Here is a 19,663-nt window from a genome sequence, read left to right on the forward strand (position 1 = left end):
GGGTATGTATATCATTTAGTATTGATATCTTCTCCTATAATGTAAGAGACAAATTATTCATCTTATATTTAAGATTTCCACAACTTTCCTCTTTTGTTTCAAATAGGCAAGTAATTAAATTGACTTTGACAGATTATTGTAATTCTATTTTAAAGCAGATGGATAATGCTCTCAAGATTATTGGTGACATGTCATTGGCCTAGGTATCTTCAAATGAGTGTATGTACACCACTATAATAAAAGGTTATGCATCTTTTAGTGAGATTGGTAGAGCTTTTGAGTATTTTACAAAGATGAAAAGTTGGGGCTTGAATCTTGATGAAATATCATATGGAACCTTGCTCAAGGCATGCTGCAAGGTAGGAAGGATGTAGAGTGTGTTAGAAATGATTTAGAATAACTAAGAGGGGGATGAATTAGTTATTCAAGGTCCAAATGTCCTAATAAAACTTTTTTACCAAATATATGAGCCCATTAAGTTATTCATGCATCCAAGCTTAAACTTTCCTACTTAGCGAGTTACTATAAAATCTACATGCAAAAATAACACATGAAGAATCAACACATAACATAGTGATTTACATGGAAACCCAATTTGGGAAAAACCACCAATAACATGCTACTTAATTCTCACTCTTTTGAAGTGATGCTCTGTGAAAGGCCTACTCTATTCAAGGCTACAAAACACTATTAAATATGACCTAGTTAAAGGATTTAACCACCATATTAGAAGTGGGCCTGGTTAGAGGACTTTAGAATATTCACTTGGAATGCCACCCTGTTAAAGGATTTACAAATGGTTTTTAAACCAACCTAAGTCCATAGGATTTTACCCTAACTGATACAATTGTTAGAGAGTAACAACAAGGGTTTTTGACCTGATACAACTCACAACTTAACTTGTAGATTTTAGATCTCACTTTAGCTAATAACATTGCTTGGCTTTCAGTCTCTGTAGCTTTGATAGCTTTTCCTCCTTTCAAGCTTTGTCTTCTTGAGTCTCCATGCTCAATGTACCAGTGCAATCTCCTATATGGCCACTTATTGAAGCAAAGTCTCTGTGTTATGTTCTTCCTTCTCAATACCTTCTCCTTGACACCCTTCAACAACTTTGCAACTTGGCACCCTAGCAACTCTTCCTTCTTGGCCTATGACTCCCTATATAGAGGTCTAGAATACTTTTCCCACTCGAATCTTCCCATTCTTTCTTTTACTTTGAATGGATTAGGTAGGATTCAATGAATCTACCCCATATCTTGTTTATTCTAGAAACATCATGAAGAATCCTCTTCAATTTTCTCAAAAATGGTTTACCTAAAATTTTGTGCCTCCAAATCATCATCCTTATCCTTCATCTGGTTCACAAAATTCAAGGTAATAAACTTGTCGACTTAGATCGAGTGAATCTTTGACTTTTCAAATAATACAGTAGCTCGACACTATTGAAATTTTGGTGCTCAGCACATACTGTGTTACTTGGCACTAACTATGTTTTACTGATGCTCGACACCTATTGTGGATTCACTTGGCATCAACTAAATTTTACTAATGCTTGACGTGTATTACTTGCTTGGCACTTGAACTTGTTCAGCTTCTTCTATTTCACTCGCCACACACTAGATTTTGCATTTTTTTGGCACTTACTAAAAATCTTCTTGGCATAAACTAGCTTGCTCGGCACCCACTAATGAACTTAGTCAAGCTTTGCAGACAACCTTGTTACAACTATACTTCCAGAGTTTCTAAGTGTGGCCAACCTCTATATCTTCAAGTATATTATTAATTCAATATTTTATCATTTTCTTAATTGTTCCTTGCACTTCATTACAAAACCATAACTCAACCTTTCCCTTAGGTGCTTTTGTTACATCTCTTTGATTAAATCCTCTTCATCAATCAACTAATTGATAGTACTTGGATCTCATAAGTAACTGTCATTCCAACAAATAGCAGGTTTGGCATCAATGACAAAACAATGATTGAAAACTTTCTTTATCAACAATCTCCCTCTTTGCAAATAATCTTCTTTCTTCAATAATGATCTTTTCAATTAGATTTCCAATAGAGTGCTCTAGCAGTTCCAAAGGAAATGAATGTGATTGGAATCAAGAAAAATACCTATATTTATAATATTCTGATTGATGGTTACTTAATCTTTATTCCTTGTAGTCCTTATTATTTTGAATTTGATTTTGTTAGGTTACTAGTAGAAAGACAATGGCATTTAGTTCACATTGTTCTACATAGTAATTTATAAACTTCTTAGATATGATCAAATTTTGTTATATATAATTTTGTGAGGAGGGTATTTTAATGTCAACTAGGACTTGTTCTTTTGAAGAAGTTTTTCATGGTGAAAAAGTATTTGGACTATGGCAATCTAGGAAAATAATAGATGTTGATAGTATTATTATTTTTTTTCTACTTTTCTTGGATTTCATTGGTAGCATTCACTTGATATTAGTTGGAAATATTTGGTTTAGGAAAGTTTCATTTAGTCTTGTTCCAAGTTCTATTAATGTGATTACATATCAGTTGTTTCCATGCTTTTCCAATAGGAAAGAGTTTAGGTTCTTTTAGGGCCATTTGCAGTGCCTTAGGAAAATAATTAGGAATCATCTATGAATAGGAAGAAAATTCTTTACTGCAAATCCTTTTAATGAACTTCTTGAATGCTAGTATGATAAATTATTACCATTGTAATACACCTTTGTTAACAAGAGCTCTTATTGCAATCAAGTGAAAGCCTACAACCTATGAGCATAATAGTCCCATGAAGTCACATGTTTGGTAGATATGTTAGCCCAATGAAGAAACCTGACCTATGGATGTAGTGATTAATGAGAGTTTGAATTTTGGCAATTGTCACAACAATGATTTCATTTATGTTGAAACCTTGATGTCATGGAAGAGCTTCATGTGCATCCTTATTGTGGTTCATTCTTTGAAGGGCCTCCTTGAGAATATCAAACTTGATGACCCTAATGGATCATGGATTCAGACTCTACTCTTAATGATTCATCCATGGTTGCTAATGGTGCCAATAGCTCTACTTCTTCTAAAAAATATTTAACAATAGAAGCTCCCCTACTCACTTTCACAAACATCCCAAGTGCTAGATGCAAGCTCCACCCTTAGCATCACTTTCTAGATCACCACAATGACATGCTAGAACAAAAACTATTTTTGAACCACACTCCCAAATTTGTCCCAATTGAGTGAGAAAGAAAAGCATGTTTAGGGAGCCACACATAGTAAATGGGTTGTTGCTTTATTCTGCTCTTATAGATCTAATGTCATTGATTTCATTTGAATCTAGTACTACATTCATCCTTTTGCTTACATAAGTAATGGCTTCATTCAATGGCCATGGGGAGCTTCTAATAATAAAATCTCCCTTGTCACTCATGATAAGTAGCCCAATTGCTAGATGATGACTCGCCCTTCAAATTTCTTTATAGGAAGTCATGTAACAACATGTTGGAATGGAGAGAGAGAGAGAGGGATGGAGCGGGTGGGAACTGCAATTCGAATCACGTTGTTTCGAATCTGGAGAAAGGCGAGAGATAGGAGAGCACGTCTGCAAGAGGGCATGCAGCAAGGCATGCAGCAAGCGCAGGGCAGGAAACGGAGGGGAAAGATGAGGATGCCTCAAAGGATGGGGACCCATGGGTTATGTTGCCCCATCCAGGTGAGAAGATTCCCCCTCCCCCCCATGTGGGCAGTGGGCCGTCTGGGGCATGGGGACGCTGGTCGAATCTATTCGGGATAAAACCATCAGGTAAATCGTCTTTCCCAAAAGTCATTGACAAATCTGATAAGGAGAAAGGTATTTTTGCTCTGGAAATCCCTAGGGAAATTATTGACCACAATATCCTAAGCATGGCGAACACTCTGGTAGGAAAATTTGTAGGGCCAAGACCTAATATTGATGTAGTGAGGACATTTACCAGGAGAAAATGGGACCTTAAAGGGCATGTAGAAGTGACTACTATGGCCAAAGGCTTCATGTCTTTCGAGTTCTCTTGCTTAGAAGATTTTTCTCGTATACTATGTGCTGGGAACTGGTCTTTGGGCAGATCCAACCTAATATTGCAAAAATGGACATCCAACTTGGATTTGAACAATGATTTCCAATCTCAGGTTCCAGTTTGGTTAAGACTTTCGGAACTTCCTTTGGAATATTGGCATGAGGATGTCTTTGATGGCATAGCCAAGACCTTTGGAGAGCTCCTCTCCATTGACCCTATCACAGCAGCTAAGAAAATATTGAACTATGCAAGAATCTGTGTAGGAGTCATCGAAGGCCAGGACATGCCTCAAGTTTTAGAACTACAATCTCGTTTGGGAAACAGATCTCAAAAGATTGACTATGAAAGTGTGCCTTTTGCTTGTTTCCATTGTAAGAAGGCTGGCCACAAGGCTGGATCATGCCCACTTTTCAAAGGGAAGAGTACGGTGGGAAAGGCTCATCCACAAGGGGGGATAAAAGATTCTCTAGATCCCAAAAAAGAATGGAGGAAAAAAGCATCGCAAGTCAAGGAAAATGGAGAGGCAGAAGGAAAAACAAATACTGCTCCTAATGCGCCCCAAGAGGAATCAGGGCCTCCTTGGGCGACTGGAAACGTAGGAGGGGGAGAAGAGAAAGGAGTGAAAGACGATTCAACACCTCTCCCCAATGCAAAGGAATCTGAGAAGAAACCTGAGGAGACAGGTGAAAATATGACTCTTCCCCCTCTGGATTCTCAGGAGGATGACTTGAAACTATCCTTTGTCCCAAACTCCATGGAAGAACTAAAGGAGAGGGAACCCATGTCCCAGGACCCTAACCCAGTGTGTTGTCCCCCCCCTTCAACAGTAAACAGAATCATAGAGAGGCTGTCTACATCGACAATGGAAGATTTGGCGAGAATTGATGCTTGGCTGGACAAAGGACTAGAGGGAGAAGAGAATCCCTGGACAGAAGTCAGGAGTAGAAAGAAGAAGAATAGCAGGGACCCTTCTCCGGTATCTCCCCCTTCTACTAGAAGCATGGCCAAGGCTGATCTCAGCCACAAATCTAACCTAGTGGGAAGGAAAAACAAGAATGAAATCAGGAAAGAGGAAGCCAGAAGAAACATTAAGGATGGTACGCAGCGCACCATCCAGGAAGCATGTTCAGTAGTTAAATCATGAAGATCTTATCTTGGAATATTCGTGGACTCAATGGAATCCACAAGCAAGAAGTTATTAGAAATATGATAAGGGACCAAATGCCTGATGTGTTTCTAATCCAGGAAACTAAAATGAAGAAGGAAAGGATGGAAAACATTAAGTTCAACAATAGCATGAAGGGCATAGCCTCTAACTCTGAAGGAGCGTCTGGAGGACTGCTGTTACTTTTCAATGATAAGTATTTCAATATAGTAGATGAGTATGATGAAGATAACATTCTTTTTTGTAGAGTTCAACATTTGCACACCAATGATTCCTGGTTTTTAGTGAATATTTACGCCCCCAATAATAAGAGAGATAGAAAAAACTTCTGGACCAAAGTTGGTAATATGGTGCAAGATTGTGCCATTAAGAAAGGTATAATCATGGGAGACTTTAACACACCGCTAGAAGATAAAGAGAAAAAGGGAGGTATGCCTCCGGATTGGGAAAGTAAACAGGATCTTTCTAACTTCATAAATAATCTGGCCCTTATGGACGTAGAGCTTAAGGGCGGATCTTTTACCTGGTCAAACAAGAGAAAAGGCCATGATTGCATTCAGGTTAGGCTGGATAGAGCTCTTATATCTTCGGACTAGCTTCAATCCTTCAGCTGCAGACTATCTCTGCTTCCCAGAATTGGTTCGGATCACTCTTCCATTTCTCTTTTAGTTTCCCCTCTGGTACACAGGAGATACCATCCTTTCAGGTTTGAGAAAATGTGGACCTCTCACCCTGACCTCCTGGATAATATCAAGAAATGGTGGGGGATAGAGGTGGAGGGCTCAGCCATGTTCAGAGTCACCAGAAAACTTAGCAATGTGAAGAGGATGATTAAAATTTGGAACAAGTCTAATTTTGGTCACATCTTCCATGAAAAGAAAGAGTTATTTGATAATCTAACTATTATCCAAGATTGCATTTAGAAGGAAGGTTACACTGAGAGCAACAGGGTTTCGGAGCTCAAGACCCTGTCTGAAATTCATAACATTATTAATAAGGAAGAAAAATTTTGGAGGCAAAGATCGAGGATCACCTGGCTAAAGGAAGGAGATCGAAACACTAAGTTTTTTCTCCTAACCACCCTCAAGCATCATGCTAGTAACAGGATCTATGGTATTAGAAAGGGGCAGGAGCTGTTAACTGAAGAATCTGCCATCTCGGAAGAAGCTATTTCCTTTTTCTCTAGCCTTCTCTCTGAGGACCCAATGCTTTCCATTTTGGACCAGGAGGATTTGTTACACTGTATCCCTCAGCTCATTCAACCTATCCATAATAAACAGCTCTGTGCTATTCCTAATGCTTCGAAAGTTAGAGAGGCTCTCTTTTCTCTGCCTGCTGACAAGGCTCCAGGCCCAGATGGTTTTCCCACTTTTTTCTTCCAAAGGTTCTGGCCGGTGATCATGGGAGAGGTTGTTCAGGCTGTCCAGGAATTCTTTGGAGCCAAATCTATTCTCAAGGAGCTGAACTCAACTTTTGTGGTTCTCATTCCTAAATCCCCTGGGGCAGACTCGTTGGACAACTTTAGACCTATTAGTCTGTGCAACTCACTCTACAAGATCATCTCTAAAGTTCTCACTTTAAGAATGCTCAAGATCTTGCCCATGATAATCTCACAGCATCAATCGGGTTTTGTTCCAGGGAGACAAATTTTGGATTCTGTCCAGATGGTGCACGAAGTCATCCACTCTCTTGAGGCATCCAAACGAGAAGGTATGTTTCTCAAACTGGATCTTTCTAAAGCTTATGACAGGGTGGACTGGTCTCTCCTTGGGAAGGTCCTCTCGACTTTTGGATTTGACAGTAAAGTTTGCAAAATTATCTCTCAATTGGTGTCCACCTCCTCCTTGGTTGTTCTGGTTAATGGAGTCCCTTCTAATTTTTTCAAACCTTCCAGAGGCCTCAGACAAGGAGACCCCATTTTGCCCATTTTGTTCATCATTTTAGCTGAACGCTTAGGAAGGATTATAGACTATAGAAAGCGTGAGGCTTGTATCAAAGGGATCCTTCCCTCCTCTAAGTGCGTTCCCTTCACTCATTAGCAATTTGTTGACGATACTATCTTGGGGGGGGAAGCTTCTGTCAAAGAGGCCAGAGCCCTGAAGAAGATTCTTGATACTTACTCCAGTGGGATGGGTCAGCTGATTAATTGGAACAAAAGCTTGCTCTTTTTCATCAACACCTCTGAGTTTAAACAAAGAAAAATTGCCAGGATTCTGGGTTGTGGGGTAGGCTCTTTCCCCTCTACCTATCTTGGTCTTCCTTTGGGATCCTCACCCCCGGAGTCTTTTTGGAATGGTATTTTGGACAGATTCAACAGGAAGATGGCTGGTTGGAAAGGGGTCTCTCTCAGTCAAGCGGGGAAATGCCTCTTAGTCAAATCTTCTCTTCAAAATCTGCCAATCTACGCCTTGAGCCTCTTTGGAATTCTGGGGAAAATAGCTGAAAGAATGGAGAAAATCCAGAGAGACTTCCTTTGGAATGGTAATGAAGGGAAGAAAAGATACCCTCTTGTTGCTTGGGAGAAGGTTTGCCTCCCTAAGAGGTATGGAGGTCTGGGCATTAGAAAGATCACTCACCTCAATAAGGCTCTCCTAGCTAAACAAATATGGCGGATCTTCAGTAGCACCGGTGAATGGAGGGACACCCTAGTAAACAAGTACCTTAGAAGACCCACTCTTCTTTTCACCCTTTTTAATGAAGATATCCCAAAAGGATCGAACATTTGGAATGGGATCATGAAAGCCAGGGACCTAGCTAAGGCCAGGATATCATGGAAATTGGGAAATGGGAAGGACATCCAGTTCTAGTCGGATAGATGGCTTTCCCAAGATCCACTTATCAATAACCCTATTTTTGAGAGATGGATGCAAGCTTGTACTGATCAAATTGGGTCCAAAGTTTGTGATTATTGGAATGGCCAGGAATGGAGTGACCTATCCCTCATCTCTGAGGACTTGACTCCTATAATGCTTATGCTCAATTCCATGATTCCTATCAATTTGGGGGATGAGCTGGTCTGGAGGGATAATCCCAATGGAAGATACTCTGTTGCCTCAGGCTATAATTCCCTTTGGAGCTTAAAAGAGAAGGCCCCTTGGGCGGAGGCTTGGATTTTGGGTCTCACTCCAAAGATCAACATTTTTTACTGGTTGGCTCTTCAGAACAAAATCCTTACTCATGACAATCTCATGAAGCGAGGACATGTTATGCCCAGTAGATGTCCCTTGTGTAAGAATTAGGCTGAGACCAGAAATCACATTTTCATCTTATGTGACTATGCCAGGGAGGTGTGGAATGTCATCACACATGATAATGAAACCCTCTGGTGCAAACCGGATAATCTCATGGATTTTTTCCATCAGTGGAAAGGTCTTTGTAAGATTGCTGGTCGGCAGGATCACTCGGACTGGATTTTACCCCATTTTTGCTGGGGAATTTGGAAGGAAAGGAATAATAGAATATTTAGAGACAGAGAGGAGCCGGCTATAATCCTTGGCAGGAAGGTCTCGAAGAATATAAAGGAAAATCTCCAAGTGCTGAAGGAGGAAGAAGCAGAAGAAGGGGACAGAAAGATAGCTAAAGAAAAAGACAGGAACCTCAAAAGGCAGGATGCTAGCTGGCTTCTCCCCCCAGATGGTTGGTCAAAAGCCAACTTTGATGGGGCTTCTAAGGGTAACCCAGGCCCTTCAGGTTGCGGTGGAATCATAAGAAATAGCTATGGGGAGGGAATAGCTGCCTTTGCTTCCCCGCTGGGAATCCAGACTATTCATCTGGCTGAAGCAAGAGCTGCGAGTAAGGTGGTTAAGTTGGCTTTTGAAGCCAGGATTACTAAACTCTGGCTTGAGGGGGACTCCAAAAACATTATTAATACCATTAATGGTATTTCCCCTCCCTCGTGGACGATTGCGAACATAATTGCTGAGACTTGCGCCACTCTCACAAAGTTCGATAAGGTCCACGTCACTCATGTTTACAGAGAGGCAAACCCAGTCGCTGATTGGTTTGCTAATAAAGGGGTTAACGCCACCAATAATCTGACCTGGCATGCCGGAAAAGATTTTTCGACGGAGGCAAAGTTTCTCATCGACCAACATAAAATCTTGGGAAGGACAGCTCAAATCCAATGCAATTATGGATAATAAAGATTGCTTAATGAATGGTAAGTGCCATTATTGGCATTGTGATTTTCACCAGCAAAAGGGGTTTCCTCTGACATTTTGACACATTCGAAAGGACGACACCATTATTTTCAGAAAGGGGTATATTCACGGGTATCATAAAAGAAACATCACCATTTTTTCGAATGCAAATAACTTGCACAGTTCAGAGTTCATGAGAATTGTGGAAGTTGATCAGGTAAACATGACGGGTGAGAGGAGTAGAAAGGAGCCGGTGGGGGAAGTTCAGAAGTGGAAGAACAAGGCCAAAGTTTGGAGAGAGCTGGAAAAGGGTGGGGTTACTAATTTCTTTGAGAAACTTCATGGCTCGGATCCTGAGATCACTAACAGCATGGTGAATTCATGGAATAATGGTAAGGTTAAGGTGAACAGGGTCTACTTTCAAATTACTGAGGATGTGGTTGCTGAAGTCACGGGGATTCTGATGGAGGGGCATAAATTCTTCAGAGACAAGAAGATGCCTTCTAATGCAATCAAGGATTTTGTGAAAAACATTGAAGAGTTGAACAAGCTGGGCAAGAAAGAGACATTTTTTGTAACGGATACTATAAAGAAGCTCTGGAGGTATGTTCTCTACGCTGTCATTGAATATATAACCCTAGACCCCAGGTTTGATAGGGTTAGGACTCACCACTTTGTGATTCTGAATCATTTTCACCATGGTAGTTAGATCTCCTTCCCGTATTATCTTTTTAACTCGATGAACAAGGCCATTTCTAGTTTTAAAAAGAAAGCTACCATCAACCCGGCACTGCATGAGGGACTTCTGCTTCTGATTCATGAGCATTTCCACACTCAAACCATTAGCAAAAACCCTATCCAGGGGGCGGATGTTGACAAGAGTAGCTTCAGTTTTTCCTCAGATTCTGACGATGTCGAGAGCATCAGCTCTGATGAGGTTTTTGAGCATTCAGGTAAGAAGACTAAAAGCCATAAGAAGGATTACCCCTCTATCAAATTACCCAGCAGAAAGAGCCCTAGAGGTCATACCCCAACTAAAATTGGCTCTGCTGAGGTGGAGGAGGAAATGGATACTGATGATTCTGACAAGGTTTTGAAGGAGGAGCTGGATGAGGAGAAACTGAGAAAAAGACAGAAGAGGGAGGGAGAGAGCATGGAGCGCTCCAGTAGTCAGGGAAAGGATTCTTTTCCCATTCCCCTCTCCCCTATACATCCTCTGCCTCCTTTGGAGGAAAATGACAACTCTGGACAGATTGAGGGGGAAGTGCAAGTTAATAATAGAAGGAAGGCTTGGAAGAACTTCAATGTGAGAACGGCCACTATGGGAATCTACAGAGAGGCGATGAACCCCCAACTCCTGGTGGACGACCTCGAGAAGCCTAGACTTAATGAGCTAATTGACCCGGCTATGGTGGCTATTTCTGATAATGCAAGAGAAACAGGCATGAATCTGTTGAACAATTCCCGCAATAGCATGATCGACAACTTCAGATCAATTAAATGGCTTTTCCATGAGCTTGAGGATGTCAGAGATAGGGTTTCCCAAATGGAAAAAATCAAGAGCAAGACACGTGCAGAAAGCCAAGGCGACCGGAACAGCTGGGAGACTCTGATGGAGAGGAGAGTAAAAAATATTGAGAACTACAATCACAACCTGGCAAGTCAAATGATCTCCCTCCTCGCTTCGATCAACGACAACATCCTCTCTCTCTTGGAAAATCTCAAAGACAGGAACCAAATGGAGGAAGATGATAAACAGAACAGAGACAAAGATAGGCTGGATGTGGATAAAGCCAAGGACAGCACTATGGAGCAAGATTTGACGAATGCCCAGGATCATAAGGCAAAAGAGCAACAAGAGTGTGCCGAAGCTGCCCAGACCATGATCGAGATGGAGAAGTAGTCTGCTAGGTTGGGTCTCTGTCCTTTGGTTTTTGTTTCTCCTGGCTTTGGCTTTTTGTCTGGTCTCTATTTTTCTGGTTGGTTCTCTGGCCTTTTTAGTGGGCAGTTGTTTCGGGCTGGGCCTTTGGGCTTATTTTCAGCCGTAAGGCTTTTGTTTTGGCTGGGTGTTTTTTCGCTTATTTTCAGCCTTTCTTGTTGTTAAACTTATGGGTTTCAGAACCCCTTAAAACCTGTTTACCTTATCAAAAACAACATGTTGGAATGATAATTACTATTGAAGCATTCTGCAAATGGTGCCAATGAATTTGCATAGAGACAATTTTAGGGAGCACTCACTTAGCAATTGGGATGCTTCACGGCCCTCCAATATAAAGGATGTTAATGCCAATATTCAAGATCTAGAATACGTATCTTTCTTGAACACCAACACTGATTATATTGTAGGGTCCTTATGAGATTTCTTTATAAAATCTCCCATTAGCCATGATAGGTTCATAACAAATTGCTAGAGTGCCAAGCAACCACCTAATGCTAGACGAGGGCTCACCATTAGATCAACTTCAAAATTGTTGAACAAATGCACTATAGAATGGAAATTGCTACCAAGCCTCTTCCAAAATTGTGTTGGTCAAGTGATCAAAGAAGATGATCTAAGAGAGAGTCCATAGGTAGGCATTCATTGGGGGATTCATGCATGTAGAAAATTCCTATAGTAGCTATGTAGTATATTGATGATAATTAATATCAATGCATCCTATTGTATTTTTTATTTTTTAAAATTATTTTGGTCAAAATTTTGACCAAATCTTCAAGATTTTCCATAAATAATTGGTCAAAATCTTAACCAACCCTTTGGTCATGACCATGGCATCCTAGTTGTGGGATGGGCCAGAACTGGTCAAATTTTTGACCAATTCTTTAAATTTTTCCACCAAGATTTGGTCAAAATTTGGACCAACCCTTTGGTTTTGACCATGGCATCTTGGTCATGGGATGGACTAGAATTTGTCAAAATTTCAACCAATTCTTGAAAGTTTTCCACAAAGGTGTGGTTGAAATTTTGACTAATAATGATAAATTAGGCTCAAAAGAAATATAATATTTTTGACCAAAGCATTGGTTGAAATTTTGACCAACTTGAGGTTTGGTCAAAATTTTGACCAAAATTCATCAAAAATTAGGTCAACATTTACTAGTGCAAGTAATGAAAAGGATCTATCAACATGTATTAAGATGCAATAAAGTGATTAGAACAAAGAGATATTCTATTTTTATGTTATATTCTTTGATGTTGCTGAGTATTGAAGTATTGCACTAAGTTTTGAGTAATGAGGTGTTGTAGTGATTGTTGAGATAGATATGTTAGCTAAGTGAATTGAAAACCCTATAGCGATTGAGCTTATAGTTGTATTTGTACTAAGTAATAATTGCAAGGTTTTGAAGGCTATATACTCAATTTTTTGAGTTATTTCCACCTACTAGAAGATCAAAGAGCACAAAGGCAATCCAAGGAAGAGATTCTAGGGATTGCATACCACATTCAACTGCTACATGATATTTTAGATCAATTTGAAAGGTATTTCACTTGTGTCAAGTTATACTGTTTCGCATTTTGCAAACCCTAGAAAGTGAAATATGGTAGTAATTTCATTAGCGGGAGTAATTAAGGAAGGTAGAGAGGTTAAAAATGTACAATTGATTAATAATATTGTTCAACAACCACCATTTAAGACTATTCCTAAGATTGCACAAAAAGGAGATCCACCTAGTGTGTTATCGACCATTCTAGCCAGGGCTTTAATGATTCAAGATGTACAACATTGTTACACAAGCAAGGTTGGTGAAGTTGGAAATTTAGAAATTAGAGAGACTTATTAGAAGTTGTATGAAAATAATATTTTGAAATAAGATAACCAAATTGTAGAGAAAAAAGGGTTAATACATGCCTTAGATTTTCTGTAAGTTTTAAAAATAGAATGGATAATGATTGTATTGAGTCAAATACATGAAAATTAATTGTTTAAGAATGGACCTATCAAAATATCTAAGAGGTTTATTCATAGAGTGACAAGGTATCCTACCCTATATAAGATCATCAAGAAAGATCATTCCTATGATCTAGCTAAGTTACAACTTCAATAACTATCAGAAAACCTGGAAGCTGTCATAAAGGAAAAGAGTTCTTCATGTAAGTTTGGTTCACTCCTTATCTGTACATTCTTTTATGTGCAAAATACATTTCCTACATTTGGCAAGGTAGTATGGAAGTCTAGTTGGTCTATTACCCATTAGATAGGTGAGTTCATTGAGCAATTAGGGGAGAATTTTGATTCAGTTATGATTAGTTATTTTGAAGATTTCAAGAAATCTATGAGGAAGATGTCAAGAATTCCTACATCTCTAATGGAGCAACATTATAATGATGTTTATTCTCTAGTGGATGTTGACTATACTTATGTTTAGGGATCTATTCCAATAGTTAGATGTGTCATGCCCAAAATTTACAAGGAAAAACAAAACTACAATTTTTTTTTTTTAAATTATTTAAGGGAGAATAGTTTATTTCACACAAGTAAAGTTGTGGTTAGAGTTTAAGGATTAGAATACTAACAAGATTCATCTACTTATGGTCATATCATTTTAATGTTTTGGTCTATCTCAACACACTTATTTCATTATCCAAATTAAAGGTAATACTTTAAGGTTTAGATCATAATGGGTAACATCATATCAAGTCATCAACCTAACACCGACCTTACTTGTCATAGTATTGCTAGCACTAGCATACTAAGTAACACAATCTTGATCTAATCCTATCCCATAAATAGACATTATCCCAAGGTTATTCATACCTTAGCCTAGTTCAATGTTCTACTTATTAGGACACATCAAGCTAAGTTAAAATGATATAAGAGTTACATTCTGATTAAGGGTAATCATGTTTATGGCTTGCCGAGTTATGGAGGTTATTTTCGTTATTGATGTAGGAGCATCTTGGGTGAAAGGGTAATCTTGCATCACCCAAAAATATTTTATTTTTCAATATTTTCTATTTTAATAAGGACCAGTAGACAAGGTGGTTACTATTTATGGGAACTACTATTTTTAGTAAGTTTTTCATACAAGCTTAAAATGCTCTTATTTTCTATAAGAAGGTTCATTTTAGAGTTGTAAGCCCACCATACAAATCACATTGCTCAAGCATTAGTATCAAAGAATTTATTGTAGATTTTTGGTAAAAAATTTGTGGAAAAATCTTCACACTCATCGTTGGTGACCTTAGAGTGCCCCAACGAGGTCCAAGTATACTTTTCTAAATGGTATACTGGAAGAGGAAGTCTATATAGAACAACCAAGGGGATTTTTTGATGACAACAACAAGGATATGGCCTGCAAACTGGATAAGGCACTCTATGGTTTGAAGCAAGCACCTAGAGCATGGTATGAGAGACTATAAAAATATCTTGAGAAGATAGGATTTGAGAGAATAGATGACAAAAACAACTTGTACATCAAGGAAAAAAAAGGTAAAGACATTTTGATATCTAAAATCTTTTTTGATGATATAATATTTGAAGGAAAAGATGTTCTATGCAAACATTTTTCTGATCAAATGAAACATGAGTTTGAAATGTCAATGTTTGGAGAAATCTAGTTCTTTGTTGGATTGAAAGTACATAAATTGAAGCATGGAATACTTGTAACCCAATCAAAATATATAAATCAGATACTTAAGACATTTGGATTAGAAGACTCAAAACCAGTGAGTACACCAATGGCGATAGGACATAAGCTATCAAAGAATGATGAGTTAGATGAAGTGAATCAAACAATGTATAGATCAATGATTGAAAAGTTGTAGTATGTTGCACATAGTAGACCAGACATTGCATTAGCTATTGGAATAGTGGCAAGATTTTCTACAAATCCAAGTGAAAATCATTTGATGATAGTAAAGAGAATAATGAGGTACCTAAAAGGAACTGATGACTTTGGTTTATATCACAAGAGAAGTGAAAAGTTTGAGCTAAGAGCCTACACTAATGTATATTGGGGAGGTAATATTGATGACAAAAAAAGCACCAGTGGAGGAGCACTTTTCTTGGGAAAAATATTGATTACATGGACCAACAAAAAGAAAAGTTGTACCTCACAGTCTACTGTAGAAGCTAAATATGTTGTAGCTACTATCAGTTGCACCAATATTGTATGGATCAAACATTTGTTGCAAGGTATGAAGGAAAATATGAATGAGCCTCTGATACTTTATTGTGATAATACAAGTGCTATCAACATATCAAAGAACCCTGTAATGCATGCCAAAACCAAGCATATTGCAATTAAGTATCACTATGTAAGAGAATTGGTGGAAGATAAAAAAGTGAAGATGGAATATGTTAGCTCAAAGGAATAGATTGCTAACATCTTCACAAAAGCACTACCTAAAGATTTTTTTGTGTATCTTAGAGATAAGTTAGGGGTGATACCCCTAACAAAGGGTACTTAAAGAAAAAGCAAGACTGTCCTACATCAAAAGAATTGATTGATGAAATATTACACACTAATGTAGAGGATATTTACTTTAGGACTCATGCCTAAAGTAATTGAAGTAATGAAGTCCCAAATCAGTCACAAGTAAGGTGGCAGAGGGAGAAAATTGAGAGAACCTGAAAATGTTGCACTTACATATTAAGATGTTAAAATAGTATGTCTTTGGCATTGTTGTCAAAGAGGGAGAAGTAGTAAGAAACTAATCAACACCATTTGATCAATAGTATGAGGGAGAAATAGTAGATACTGATCAAAAAACATGGAAAGAGAAAGAAATAGTAGAAGATGAGCAATGCATAGAGAGGGAGAGAATGTAAGAAAAAGGATACATTAACTAAGAGGGAGAAGTAGAGATGAAGCAATCAGGATAGTAGATCAAAAGAGGGAGATGTGAAAATTGATGGCAACACAATTTTCTTTTTGGCATTTGACTTAATGTTCTGACCTAGTTAGCATGTTGATAACCTAGTGAAATAGTTTGATCTGATGGTTGATCAATTTGGTTTGCCATCAATGCCAAAGAGGGAGATTGTTGGAGATCTAATTGAAAATATCATTGTTGAAGATCAAAGAGGGAGATTGTTGTTAAAAGAATGTTTTCAATCATTATTTTGTCATTGGTGTCAAATCTGCTATGTGTAGGAATGGCAATTGCTTATAAGATCCAAGTATTGTCACTTAGTTGATTGATGAAGAGGATTTGATCAACAAGATGTAACAAGAGTACCTAAGGGAAAGGTTGAGTTATGATGTTGTAATGAAGTGCAAGGATCAACTAAGACAATGGCTAGATGTTGTATTGATAACATACTTAAAGATATAGAGGCTAGCCACACTTAGAAACATTGGAGAAATAAGTTAGAACAAGGTTAACTACAAAGCTTAAACTAAGCTCATCAGTGGGTGCCGAGCAAACTAGTTTAAGCTGAGCAAATTCTTAGTTGGAGCTGAGAAAAAGGAAAATCTAGTGTGTGCCGAGTAAACTTTAGGTGTTGAGTAAACTTTAGGTGCTAAGTGAAGTTCAGGTGTCGAGCATTAGAAAATCTTAATAGTTGCTGAGTGAACTTCAGATGTCGAGCATCAATACAATGTAGTTGATGTCGAGTAACACAGTATGTTCTGAGCACCAAAATTTCAATAGTGTCGAGCTGTTACATTATTTTAAAAGTTAAAGATTCACCAAATTTGAACTAACAAAGTTGTTACCTTGAATTTTGTGAAATAGTTGGAGGATAAGGATGATGAGCCGGTGGCACATAATTTTATGTAAGGTATTTTTGAGCAAATTTCAGAGGATTCTTCATGATGCTTCTAGAAGAAACAAAATATGGGTTAGATTCAATGAATTCTACCTAATCCATATGAATTAAAATTAAATGAGGGAAGAATCAAGAAGGAAAGGAAATTCTGAACATCTATTTAAGGATTCATAGACCAAGAAGCAAGAGCTACTCCAAATTGCAAAGTGGTTAGAAGGGTTTCAAGGAGAAGACATCTAGGAGAGGGAAGAATAGAGCATAGAGACTCTACTTCAATAAGTGGTCAAAAAGAGAGGATTGCACTAATACATTGAGCATGGAGACTCAAGGATACAAAGCTTGAAAGGATGGAAAGTTGTCAAGAGTTGCAGAGACTAAAAGCCAGGCAATGTTATGAGCATATCTGAAATCTACAAGTTGAGTTATATTTTGTAATCAGGTCAAAATCTCTTATTCTTACTCTCTAGCAATTGTATCAGTTAGGGTAGAAGAAAATCCTATGGACTTAGGTTGGTTTAATAGCCATTTGTAAATCCTTTTATAGGGTGGCATTCCAAGTGAATGTTCTAAAGTCCTCTAACCAAGCCCACTTCTGATAGGGTGGTTAAATCCTTTAACTAGGTCACATTTAACAGTGTGTTGTAGCCTTGAATAGGGTAGGTCTTTCAAAGGGCATCACAATATAAGAGTGAACATTGAGTAGCATGTTATTGGTGGTTTTTCCCAAATTGGGTTTCCACATTAATCATTTTGTTATGTGTTGATCTTTTCATGTGTTATGCTTGCATGTTGATTTATAGTAACTTGTTGAATAGGAATGTCCAAGCTTGGATGAATGAATAAGTTTTATGGGCACACTTTACTTCTTGAAAAGTTTGAATCAAACATTTGGATCTTAAATAACTGATTCACTCCCCCTCTTAGTTGTTCTAACACATTTCTAATAAGGTGTAGATGTGCAGATAAGTGTTGTGATGTGATCATTGATGGTGGAGGTACTAACAATCTAGTGTCAAAAATGGTGGTCACCAAGTTGAAGCTGAAGAGGTGGAAACATCCACATTGATACCATATTACTTGGGTGCAAGATGACCACAAGGTCATGGTCAATGAGCAGTGCTTAGTAAAGTTCAAGATTGGAAGCTACCAAGATGAGGTACTATGTGATATTATACCTATGGACATATGTCAAATGTTGTTGGGTAGGCAATGGTAGTTTGATAGGCATGTTGTATATGATGGGTGAGAAAATACCTACATGCTAACTAAGGATGGAGTGAAACATAAGTTGAAACCATTGAAAGACAAAGAAGAAAATGTATGTAGTGCTACTAGAATATATTTTGTTGATGGAAAAGAGTTTCTTCAAGGTGTCGAGCATGAGCATATGTGTTTTGTCATAATTCTTAAAGATAGTAAAGAAGAAATAGAGGAGGTAGCTATAGAAGTTGTAGATATGTTGAGAGAGTTCTTTGATATAGTATCATAAAATGTACCTAAAGGATTTCCCTCGATGATGAAGATTAGTCACCAAATAGATTTGGTTTTAGGAGCCAGTTTTCCAAACAAGGCAATGCACAAAATGACATAGCAGAAAGTGAAGAGTTGAACAGGCAAGTTCATGATTTGTTGTAGAAAGTGTTGATTCGAAAGAGTTTGAGTCCATGTGTTGTACCATCAATATTAGCACCAAAGAAAAATGGAGAATGGAGGATGTGCATAGATTCTCATGCTATCAACAAGATCACAATAAAGTATAAATTTCTATTACCAAGGATGGATGATATTGTGGACTATTTGAGTGGAGCTAAGTATTTCACAAAGATAGATCTGAAGAGTGGGTACTATCAGATTCATATCATAGAAGGATGAGTGGAAGACTGCTTTCAAGGCAAGGGAAGGATATAAGAGTGGTTAGTGATGACTTTTGGGCTAACCAATGCACCAAGCACTTTCATGAGGCTCATGAATGAGGTACTAAAGGAGTTTCTAGGTAAGTTTATCATTGTTTACCTAGATGATATATTGATCTTTAGTAAGACATTGGAGGAGCATTTGATTCATATTCGCAAGGTGTTTGAAAAGTTGAGGGAAGAAAAGTTGTTGATAAACATGAAGAAGTTTTGTTTTGTAAAGGAGTTGGTGTACCTAGGATTTGTAGTCTCAGGAGAAGGTCTAAAAATGGACCGAGAGAAAGTGAAGGCTATCCTTGAATGGCCTATTCCAAGGAGTGTGATAGAGGTAAGATCTTTTCATAAACTAGATACATTTTACAAAATGTTCATAAGAATTTTTAGTAGTATTTGTGAACCCTTGACTAAAACAATGATAGGGGATAGGAAAGAGTTTAAGTGAACTACAGGAGTAGATACGAGTTTTGATCTGTTGAGATAGAAAGTTACCGAGCAACCAATTTTAGTGTTTCTTGATTTCAACAAGGTGTTTCAAGTTGATTGTGATGCTAGTGGTACTGCAATAGGAGTTATTTTGAGTCAAGAACGTAGACCTATTGCTTACTTTAGTGAGAAGTTGAATGATACGAAAAGAAAATATTATGTTTATGATTAGGAGTTTTATGCTATAGTTCAAGTATTGAAGAAGTGGAGACATTATCTT

This window comes from Cupressus sempervirens, chromosome 8, assembly GCF_028749045.1.
Source record: "Cupressus sempervirens isolate cs-2001-9-10 chromosome 8, ASM2874904v1, whole genome shotgun sequence".
Taxonomy (NCBI): domain Eukaryota; kingdom Viridiplantae; phylum Streptophyta; class Pinopsida; order Cupressales; family Cupressaceae; genus Cupressus; species Cupressus sempervirens.